The 11,778-nt window shown below is 38.3% G+C and overlaps 1 protein-coding gene across 1 annotated transcript in view; it reads right to left on the bottom strand.

The window, feature by feature from the left end:
• Positions 1-11,641, bottom strand: part of AFF4 (ALF transcription elongation factor 4) — a 50,423-nt gene extending 38,782 nt beyond the window's left edge. Inside the window, exon 1 of the mRNA XM_063292340.1 lies at positions 11,504-11,641. The gene's annotated coding sequence lies outside the window, so the exon portion shown is untranslated. The remainder of the gene's footprint in view (positions 1-11,503) is intronic.
• Between the last annotated feature and the right edge of the window lie 137 nt (positions 11,642-11,778).

Consider the following 11,778-nt stretch of genomic DNA (forward strand, 5'->3'; position numbering starts at 1 on the left):
GTACACACACACACAATTTTTACCAAGAATTTTGATTATAATAGTAAAATCCAATACAAACTAAACTTAAAGAAAAAATAATAGAGAGGAGTAAAAAGTGCAAGGAAAAAGAAAGAGAAAAGAAAAAGAGAAAAGAAAGTTAAGAATAAAAAAAGAAAAAAGAAATATATAAAGAAGTGACTTCCAATCACAAGTATAAACAAATTTACTATCTCTTCACCTTCTCTAAAGTTACAAACATTTATCTCTTCATCCTATATCCCATCTCTTATCTATAAACAAATCCATAAAGCATCATCTTTTCAATTCTGGTATCTGCAGAAAGTCCTAAACGGGTAGCCAGAAGTAACAATATATCTTATTTTAACCTTGATCAAATAAACTTCATATTCCTTCCTTTTACTTCTACAGTAGTAGACCTAATCTTTAGTTCATTCAAATATTGTCATAGGATTTGACTTCTCATCATTTCTTCTTTGTCCCATCACAGAGTTCTTCCAGGCTTTAACAAGCCTCTTTTGTAAATCCAGTAGGAAAAAATTATCCAGGTCATAGTCTTGGTTTGTCATTTGTATTTCCTTTTTAAATTTTAAAACCTCAACCAGTTTCTTTTGTAGATCCAGTGAAACATCCTTTTCTAAATCATTCTCTTGGCCCGTCAATTCTAAATGCACTTTTGATACCATCTCTATTTTGTCAGATAAAATTTGTTCATCTGACATTTCTTCAATAATATCTTTTGAACATAGTCTATCCACAGAAGCAGACACCATTACTGACACTGTTGATATTGTGGCTACTATTTTCTCATTCCATTCTTCAAAGTCTCCAGTATTTTTATTGTCATGACTATCTTGTAGGCCTGTATATCTTTCCTCTATCTAAAATCTTTAGTCCCCCCTAGTGTCCAGCTTTTGAAATCATGAAATTATGTTATGTCTTGTAAAAACAAAAAGAGGATTTATTTCCCACAAGAAGCTGTTTGTACTTTATAATTAATTCCGAAATCTTATTGTAAAAATTTCAATATTCCAATTTTATCATGACCCTTAGTCCATTTATAACTTTCTAAGATCAAAATCTTATTCATTTATTTATTTATCAAATTTGTCACCACCCATCTCCTCCCACCAGAGGGACTCTGGGTGGTTTACAACAAAATAACCACAAAAAAACAATAAATATATAAAATACACTATAAAAGAATTACACATCGCTAATAAATATAAATAAAAATAAAGTCCAGATGGCTGTGATCTCATTCAGTCTTTGCATCGAAGAGGTACTTCAAGGTTTTTTGCTAAATATTATTTAGCTTTTTGCTAAATAATTTCTTTAACTCTTAAGCTTATAATTAGTTTTCTTTTGTTCAGCTTTAAATGCAGACTCACCCGGCATTTTCAAACTTGTCATTCTGAAGGTCTCTAATAGTTTGGAAGTAGTTAATGAGCAATTTTTGAAAGTTGTTAGAAAGTGAGGTTTGCAAACATAGTGTCCTTTAAAAGTCTCCGCGGTGGCTGGGAGCAAGATGGCTAATCCTGTCTCCTGTCTACTTACCAGTTCCTCTCATTAGTTTATATTTTGTATGGTTTAAGATCTGCAATTTAGATGTTTTTTGTCCAATCTCTTCCATTCACAACCTATGTGAGGAATAGCATATTGGCTTGTAAGGCAGTCTCTAGATTAGAATTCCTATTTTGCATACAGTAGTATGAGCATGCTTGGGATAAAACTGGATTTTGGATTTGCTTGTAGCATACCAGCCAAAATGTGCCAAAACTGACTGGAAGACTACAACTTAAAATGAAGGAGAAGTTAATAGTAAAGAGCATGAATTATTGAATCATATGAAAGAAGGAAAAAAAGGGTGCTGTGTGTCTGTGAAGCTAAGAGCAGGGGAAGGAAGTAACAGATCTGAATGAAGGTCATCTGGTCTTATGGAGAACTGATGATAATATACAGGAAAGTAAAGGTGTAAACATAAGTATGAATGAAAGGACTAAAACTTTGAATCACCAATATGTAGTCTTTTGTGTGTAGGAATCCATAGATTAGTGATAATCACATGTTTTATTCCAGTGAATGGTGATAATGGAAGAACCAGAGATGAGTTGTAGGAAAAACTATGCAATATTCTGAATAAATGAGATACAGGGGAAATTATTCTGATAAAAGAAATGAATGGTTAGAAATAACATGAGAAAGTAGAGGAAAAGTTATTGGACCATTTGGAGACCCAATGAATGAATGGAAATGAGACTGCTTGGTGAGTATCTGCTTAGAAAAAGTCTGTTTTGAATATACAGTTTAAGTATGTCTATTCATCCATACATATGGCAAAAGGAATGAATGCAAAGATAACATCATGATTTCTTTGAATGCTTATGATGAAAGAGTTAGAGAATGTAAGGAATGCCTAAGACCAAATAAAAGACTCAGACTCTAAATCAAGTTTAAGCTCTGGCTTTTATTTAGAATAGAATGCACACCAATAAAAAGCTGAGAGTGAGGGAAGCGCGCCAAAAGTTGAATTAAATAGTCTTGCGCCAAACAGCGCTCCACCCCCACACTCCCCGGGTGTGCCCCACGAGTTCCATGGAGTGACAGGCCATCAAGACTTGATAGGTGAGAGGTCGTCCAGCCCCATTCGCCCCGGGCATCACCCTGTTTATCTTCCTGCGAGGTAATGGTCCATTACCGGGCGATTAGACCTCAATATTCCTCGAAAGCCCGGACGCACCTTTCTGAACCTCACCCTGATCCTTTCTTTATCACGGGCATCAATGGCCGATTACCGGGCAATGGGACCTTGTTTGTTCAGTAGATTTCCCAACCCCATTACCTTCTTTGTCCGGTTTATCACCCGCACCTCTCCAGCCATTGACACGCATCCGTGCTTTGTCGTGCGAGCCGTTACGATGTCGCAAACATCGCAACGGCGATCATGACATACCGCCCCCCTGAAGAAAATCAAGCCAAGGGCTTGGAGGGATATGCAATGTAGAAGTTGCGGACTAGCTCGGGGGCCTGAATGTCGCGGGCAGCGACCCACTCGGGATGGGGAAAGTGTTTCCAGCGCACTAAGTATTGGAGAGAGCCACGAAGCTTGTGGGAGTCGAGAACCTCCTTGACTTCGAAGTGCTGCTGTCCGTCGATCATGATGGGTGGAGGGGGGGGAGTGCGTGGATGCCACCGGGAGGGGTCACTGGCCGGCTTGAGTAAGCTGCAGTGGAACACAGGGCGCAGCCCGCTCCGGGCCGCAGGCAACCACAGATGCCGGGTGGGTTGCGTGCAGATTTTGCCCTCGCATTAAAGTCTGATCCCTGGCTCCTTGCTAACCCTGACAAGGTTTCCATGGAACAAGACCTCGCCTGGGTGGAGAGACGTTTATACGTCCCTGACTCGCAACGATCAACTATCCTCAGCCGGTCTCATGACAGCAAACAGGCTGGTCATTTCGGGTTTCTCAAATCCCTCCATTTGACCCGACGCCAATTTTGGTGGCCCTCGCTGAGGAAGGATATCAAAACGTATGTGGCATCCTGCCCTGTTTGCGCAATGTCTAAGCGACCGTCCGGTAAACCCCAGGGGCTGCTGCAGCCCGTGGCTAACCCTTCACGCCCTTGGGATGAAATCTCTATGGATTTCATCGTGGATTTACCGCCCAGTCAAAAGAAAACAGTCATTTGGGTAGTCAAAGACTATTTTTCCAAACAGGCTCATTTTGTCCCCTGTGTCTCTATCCCGTCGGCGCAACAGCTGGCGAAGCTCTTTTTGGTGCACGTGTACCGCCTTCACGGCTGCCCCTCTCGCTTGGTGACCCATAGGGGCACACAATTTACCTCACGGTTTTGGCGGGCTTTTTTGAAATTAATTGGCACCAAGCAAGCATTGTCAACCTCCTGGCATCCCCAGACTGACGGATCTACTGAGATCCTCAATGCCACCCTTGAACAATTCCTCCGCTCCTACATCAACTATCGCAACGGCGATCATGACAGAGAATTAGTGAAAGATACAAGAGAGTTGACAGTTCAGTATGTGGGACAAGACACACCATTGTCTGGTAGTTTTAAGAGTGGATCTTAAGAATTAAAGAAAAAAGTGAAAGAAGTAGGAATGAAAAAGAACTGCAGGAAGAGAAAGTACAAGTCCTATATAAATAAGTGTTGGAAGGTAAATTACCTTTTCCAACAGAAAGAATGGAAAGAGGATACACAGAATGAGTATGGAAGCTGCTTAGAACAGAATAAAATGAAGTGGAGTTAATGAAAAGGAAGAATGATGAAAGAGGCTGTGGATGAAGAAGGAAACACATAAAATTACTGCACAAAACACAAGAATATGATTATATTTATGATGTGCATATATAGAGAAAGTTGCAAACAATTTAGCAAAAGAAAGCAAGTAAAGTTTAAGATAGAAAGAGGCAGAGAAAATGCAGAGTAATTTTAAGGGAAATACAAAGTTATTTTAAAATTCTATTTATAATATTATATTGTATAATGAATTTTTGTTCTTTTATTTATTATAAGCCACCCAGAGTCATCATTGAACGATACTGGGTGGTGGACTGATTAAATAAACAAACAAACAAACAAATAAATGTGGCCGAGAGGGCTAAAAAAAGCAAGTACAGGGTACACATATCAGGTTTTATTCTTCAACATATCACTGAGAAATATAAGACTCTGAGAAACAAAGTTATCTATCGATTTAGAAAAATTGTATGATAAACTGAATAAATGTGAATGTTTTGCACAAATATGGACCTGAAGTTTGGTTGTCAAATGTGGTAAGAGCAATGTATGATGGAAGTAAACAAACCATGTGTGGGAATCCATTGCTTAGCAAATGGTTCAGCGGGGACCAGGTTATAAGACAAGAGTGTGTGATGTCTCTTTGATTGTTTATTGTATCTATAATAAACAAATGTATAAAAAATGCTTGGCCAAGGTGTGTTGGCTGGGAATTTGAATGTATGTGTACTTTCCTATGCAGATGACACCATGCTATTGGCTGAGAATCTGAATGAACTGCAATGAATGTCAGAAAGTATGATGCAATGATGTGTATGGATCTAAAAATCAAGCTTTCAAAGAACAAGGAGTTGTGTTTGAAATGGAAAGTGCAATGAACAAATGCAAATTATGAATAGTGAGAAACTAGTGCTGTTGAAGACTATGTATCTTGTTAGACTGTTTACTAAAGATGGAAAAATGGATGGAGATATTTTAAGACATGCAAATGCTGATAACAAAGATAATGGGCTATATGTGGTCTATTGCAAGAAATGAGTGTTAAAAAGAAGCACAAAATGGCTGTATATAAAATCATGTTTCTGTCCTACTTGTTACATGGAAGTGAGAACTAAGTGTATCAGGAAAAACATAAAAACTGAATGCTGTGGGAACGGAGGATTTAAAAATGTTGTGAAGTAAAACAAAACAAGATATGGCCAAGAATAAATGGATGCTGAATGAATGCGGAAGGGTGCATGGGTTGAGAGGAAAGCTGTAGTTAGATAGGGTTGAAGAGATCCTCAAAAAGAGAGGTGAGAAATTAAGTGAGAAGTTTAAACAATGAAAGGCAACAACGAAAGGAATGAATGCATGTTTCGTGGTAGCAAAGTTTATTTGCAAAAACACGAGAGGTATGAGAGGTACGATGACTGTGTTGGTGTAAACTAGTATTAGTTATGTTTCCTTTTTAATCACATGCCTTTAATTTCTTTGGGTTACTATTTCCTTTTGTATGATTTCCATAGCTATGCTTACCTTGAGGAGACTTCTGGGGGAGATATAACTAGCATGTCTCTGAAAGAGCAGAGACAACAACCACGGCAAAGACCAAAGAACTGGCAAGTAGACCAGTTCTACGGAACCTCTCCAGATAAAGAGAGGACGCAAGATTACCCGCATGTGTTCTGGATGGCTGCTCCTTGTGAGCAGATCACAGGACAACAGTCTCCTGCGGGTTTGAGCACGGGGAGATCATGTTCACAACCACTGCAGAGGCTTTTAAAGGACACTGGGTTAGCTAACCTCACTTTCTAATCACTTTCAGAAATTGCCTATTTAACTATCTTAAGGCTATTAGAGATCTTCAGAATGACAAGTGTGAAAAGCCACTGGTGAGTTTACCTTCATTCCTGAACAAAAGAAAAATTAACTATAAGCTTAAGAATTTAAAGAATTGGAAATGAACGGCAAAAAGCTAAGTAAGATTTTGATCCAAGAAAGTTATAAATGAATTAAGGGACCAGACAATATGTAATATTAGAACTTTTACTATAAAATTTCAGAAATAATTATATAAACAAACAGCTTTTCATCAGAACTAAATTGTTTTGTCTACCTTAAGTCGTAACAGAGATTTGAGACTTTATGATTTCAGACACTGGACACTAGAGGGGACTACGGATTCCAGGAAGACAAGGAAAAGGAAAAAAAAGTGAAAGCTTGCCCTTTGTTTTTGGTTAGTACTTTTTAATGCAGAGCACTTGTATTTCTAAGTCTGTAGTTCAGAAGGCACTGTGTCTACATATTGTGCCAAAGAAAACATTCCTGACTCAGAGAGATTCAATTATACAAGCAGAGAACATCTAGCCAATTATAATTCCAACTACAGTTATAGGCAAAACAAAACTGGAAATTAAACAGGCCATTGTGACCTTGAGGAAAACATCTTCAAAACGTCAAAGAGAGAAAAGGAAACACTACTTACATAGATATGTCTTAAGTATGGAAAATAAAACTATTCCACTTCAGCACTATGCTGATCTTTTTTTATTTACAATACTGCAACCTTATCTGGACCCAGGAAAATACTACTTTAATACTGTACACAAAATCTTGTGTATATTATATTTAAAACTAGGTTCACATGCACATATGTTTTCACACATAAAAGAGACATTTAAATTTTCTTGACAATGATATAAAAGTGGTTTATAGCTTTTATACACATGGAAACACCCTTGTTCAATTCCATACACACATTTTTATGTCTAACTACTTCTTGTTAAAAAGCATCTTATATACAAGGGATTACTTCAATATTTATTGGAACAGTTTATCAAAATGTTATTAATACTATCAATTGGGAGTGCCATTACTGTCTTCAACAATAACTTTCATTACATGGAAAATACCTGTGAATTACTCATATATCCAAGATTTAGTTTCATATGCAAATTAATAGCAGAGTTATAAAAAATAACAATATATAGTCATTAAAAGCAATTATTTATACAGAGTGTGTATAAATAATGTCACAACAAGATTTTGGCTTGACTACAATTTAGCACTCTGGTTAGAAGTCTACATATCTACTAAGAACACCGCCACCCACTCACAAAGGATACCTAAGTTGGGGAAAAAAACATCCTGGACAGAAGACGCTTCAACAGCCAACTCCCAATAAGTGGGTGTTTTATGACTGGCCTCATGCTCAGAGCAGATGTTTTGTGAGAGCATCTATAACATGCTGACAAAATTTCTGGCAAACCCACTTCCTAATTCCTATAACAGAGAACCAGTACACTTATATGATCCAAAATTCATACTTCCCCAAATATTTTAATGCAGTTGACAACTTTAAAATAATGTCTCTATTTGGTGATGGTGAACCCTAAATACACCATATAAGGAAAATAAACTTTGGATAATATACTTATTGGGAAAAGAATGCAAAATAAATGCATACATTAAGGAAAAGATATTGAATGTATCTAAATTTTAAAATTTGTAAAACAAGAACTTGGATAAGAGCCCATAAAAGATTAGAAAAGTATGAACAGCTGAAAAATTTTGAACATTACTGTACTTATTTAATATTGAGAGGAACACCACATTACCCATCAAGAGATATTGGTGAATATCAACTTTGTTCCTATTGAAAGAGCGTTCCTGATTCTCAAGAAATGAATATTAGCGAACAATTTATGGCTACTCTATCACAGTCGTTCCTAAGCTTGTTTTCCTGGGCTACAACTCCAACAATCACTGGCTAATATGGCCAATATTATAAATAAATAAAGGAATTTTAGTCTATTGTCTAAGCACTATAATCTAGTAAGAATTACTTACATAGAATTACTAGTTTGGATTTTCATCCTGGCAGTCTGGTCTATTATGTCATCATGGTATATTCAGTATTGTCTTTCTTTTAAAGACAGGATAAAGCATATGTAGGCAACCTTTTTCAATCTTTGGACTACCCTTTTCTTTTTCTGCCCTGATTTGGAAAGGGGGTTAGGGTTTTAAGGGTTGCTGTGGGTGCTGTAAGTCTCTGAAGGCATAAAACATTGATTTCACCCCTTAAAAACCTCTCCATCCTGCCAGTACATAGGTTGGGAGTTAGTGATTGCATGCATTTCTATCACAAGTAGAGTGTAGGAGGGAACATACCTTTGGTCCAAAGAATTGGGATCAAAGCTAACAAATACACAATCAGCAATGAATTTCAAGTATCGGCACATAAGGGTTGAAGGTAATCTTGTTCTAAAGCTTAGAAATTTATCATCACACTTCACAATCAATGAAATGGCAAAACCGAATTAGGTGATACCCTCCAGATGTTCTGGGATTACAAGAATTCTAGTTGAAAATACTGTTCATGCTAACTGAATCTTATGAGAGTTGTAATTCAAAACATCTTGAAGGTACAATATTGCCTACCACCAAAATTCATAAAAGTCATACCAATAATTCAGATCATTAGTGCTATATTAATAGCATTATCTATTTATATTATAATATAATCTATGATTAACGCATAATCTTCTGGGGGAGATGGGCGGTGGCTAAATATGAGTAATAAATAAATAAAAATAAAATTTTGTAGAATCTAGCTAATGAATTTACTTCTAAGTCAATTTCTATTCTGTGTTATACTGAAAAAGGAGACCCAAGCAAGTTATGCAGCTCAGATTAACTGAGCCCAAGTCCAAGCACAGTAATGAATCAAAAGATGTATGTAGACTATGTTCTTTTAAATTCAGTTTTTAATTAAACAACTTCGGTTCTTCATATGCCTAGATTTGTTTCAAATCACAGGATCAAGGTTCTGACTCCTGAATTTAGTATAGTAAACAGAACATTTCATACTGATCTCAGTTCTATAGTTATGAATTGCCTATACTGTAATATGAAGATGCTTGAGCAATAGTGGACTGGATCACCACCAATAAACAAGATGGAGGAGCTGCAGACTCATAGTGCCCAAGTCCATAAATCAAGGGAATGGTCCAGCCTAGATGAATTTTCTCTAAAGTAGATACATAATTATAATGCATAGTACTTAATTTACCTGTCAGAAGTACAGAGTTGTAGTACAGAACACCTATTTTCAATTCCAACTGTTACTTCAGTTATTGATACTCTTAGGCGGAAATAGTCCATCTGCAGTGATCCATGCCTCTAACCGCTCAGTTGAATTACTATAAAATACTTTCACATGGAGCTGCCTTGAAACTGATTTGGCGAGAACAGCTTGTGCAAAATGCAGCTGTGAGGGTAGAAACTGGTTTGGCAACATGAAGCCATATAAAATTCATCCTTAAAGAGCATTGGTTAATTATTTGGCACCAAGCCCAATTCAACATGCTTGTTTCATGTAAAGAACCCTGGCCTAAATGGCTTTGAGCAAAAACTTTGAACTATTCCTATATTATTCTGCCTTAAAGATGTGAAATTATATATACCTGGGTTACTTTTTGGATGTTTGCATTTTGTCATTGCAATCCTTGTACAATACAATGTTCCACGCAATTGCAGTAGACAGTGAATGTATTTGCAGAGCAGTCAATAGTTGTTTTTGTTGCTTGTCTATAGAGCCCATCCCCATTCCATGTGAGAAATGCAAGTCTGGAAGTGGTTACATCCTTCACAAGTTCCATAAACACAACTCCTTTGGAAGCTTGCTAGCTGGAAGCTGTGATCTGCTGAGCACATGAACTCCAAGCAGAGCTAAAATGATATGGCAAGGACTAATGGGAAGTGACCTTACACTTTAGACTGGCAAGGGAATAGCAAAAATACATCCCTCTAAAAAGTTTTATTTGGAAAATCGGTAAAGAAGCATCTCATTTACCAAGCTTTAACTGTTAATAGTATTGAAGTTTATTTATATTTTTTAACTTTAGAGTCCCTTTTCCATTTTGTTTTTAAAAATTTGTTAGTTACTTTAAGTATTCATCAAAGTAGAATATCAGAGAATAAATCAAATGTAATTAATTAGTGGTATGGTGATAAATTAAAACTTCATAAAAAGCCTTCCCCAACAGAAAAGAGAAAAAACCTAAAATGTATTGATGTTGTTAAGATTGAGGAAATGTAGCAGATTACTGAGGAAAAGGCAAACTTTCTGGGATAGAGGCAAAAAACCAATCTGGATACAAAGGTTTCTGGGATAATTTCTCCATGATCTCATCATAAGAATGATGCAAGCAGGGATCATGCCAAAGCTAGAAATATCAATCATTTGGAAGAGCTCAGCATATATGACCTGGACCTCCCAAACTTGCAGTAAATCTTATTCAGTACTGGCACTGAGTTTGTAGAACATCCCTTCCTCTGGAAATGAGGCTGGTGACACCACTGTTTAGTTTAGCTCCAGGGGAAGTCATTTCTTTTCCACCATGCATTTTGAGTAATAACATCCCTAAATATCAGTGCAGATTTCTTTAGTTTTGCTTCTGACACTGGTGTGTTAAAATACTGCATACTGTGATGGAGCTTTTATGATGAAAAGCAGGACATATTTTTATAAGTATAATAAATCTGAATGAGACTTCAGATGTTCAGTTTTTAAAACATATATAGGAGAAGGACAAAGCAATGACGTCAAGCATCGGATTCAGATTAAACCCAACTAGTGCAAGACAGATAAGGAAGATGACTCGGCCCTATCGTCAAAAGCTTATCTGTATGTTTATCTCAGTCGATTTTGCTGACACTTCTGAAAAGGAAAAGGAAGCCATCCTATCTCAATATGTGAAAAGCAGAGAAACACCTAAACTTGTCTGGCGTGTGTATGCATTTCTTACACAGACATGACTCATATATATCCCGTGTCTGTCCGTTTTGTAACACGAGCCTCTACATCTCGATACGCTCAAACCTTCAAAGAACGTCTCAGAAAAATACAGCGCTCGGCGTGTAAGGAGGGATCCGAGGAAAAGAAGCTCCAGAGTTTCGAAAGCTAAGTGATGGAAATTTAGGGCGTGGGAGGAGGCGGGGGGAAAAAAGGAGACAAATCCAACTTGGAACCAGAAGCAGCGAGTCGAGCCCCCGCAGCACCGGAAGGAGGACAGAAATACAAAGGCACCTCGGGAGGCGACCGGGCCACTTGCGAGGATGGGGCAATCGGTCCGGCCACCACCGAGAGGGACGGGGCCTACCTTGCTCTGAATTGCTTAACTGTGCCTCGCCGCGCCCCGCCCCGCCCAGCCCAAAGGCCCTTTCGATAGGCCCACCTCCCCGAGCCACCCGTCACTCACCTCCGCTGACTATTCCTCTACACCCCAACCATTTCTCGGGGCCACTGCCGCGCGGGGGCACAAAGGGCCGGAAAGGCCCCAGGAACGGCGGCGGCAGGAGCCACTGACGAGAGAAAGAGAAGGGCGGGCCACAGTGGATCACCGCCCAAAGGAAGACACGGCGGCGGAGTACCATCTCCGGCGCCACTCCATGTCGACGGCTGCTGGGCTGAGACGGGACCGAAGCGGGTGGGCAGCGATGTCAAGGCCCAGGCGGTCCCTGCCGCTTTCTCCTT

This window comes from Candoia aspera, chromosome 2 (assembly GCF_035149785.1).
Source record: "Candoia aspera isolate rCanAsp1 chromosome 2, rCanAsp1.hap2, whole genome shotgun sequence".
Classification (NCBI taxonomy): domain Eukaryota; kingdom Metazoa; phylum Chordata; class Lepidosauria; order Squamata; family Boidae; genus Candoia; species Candoia aspera.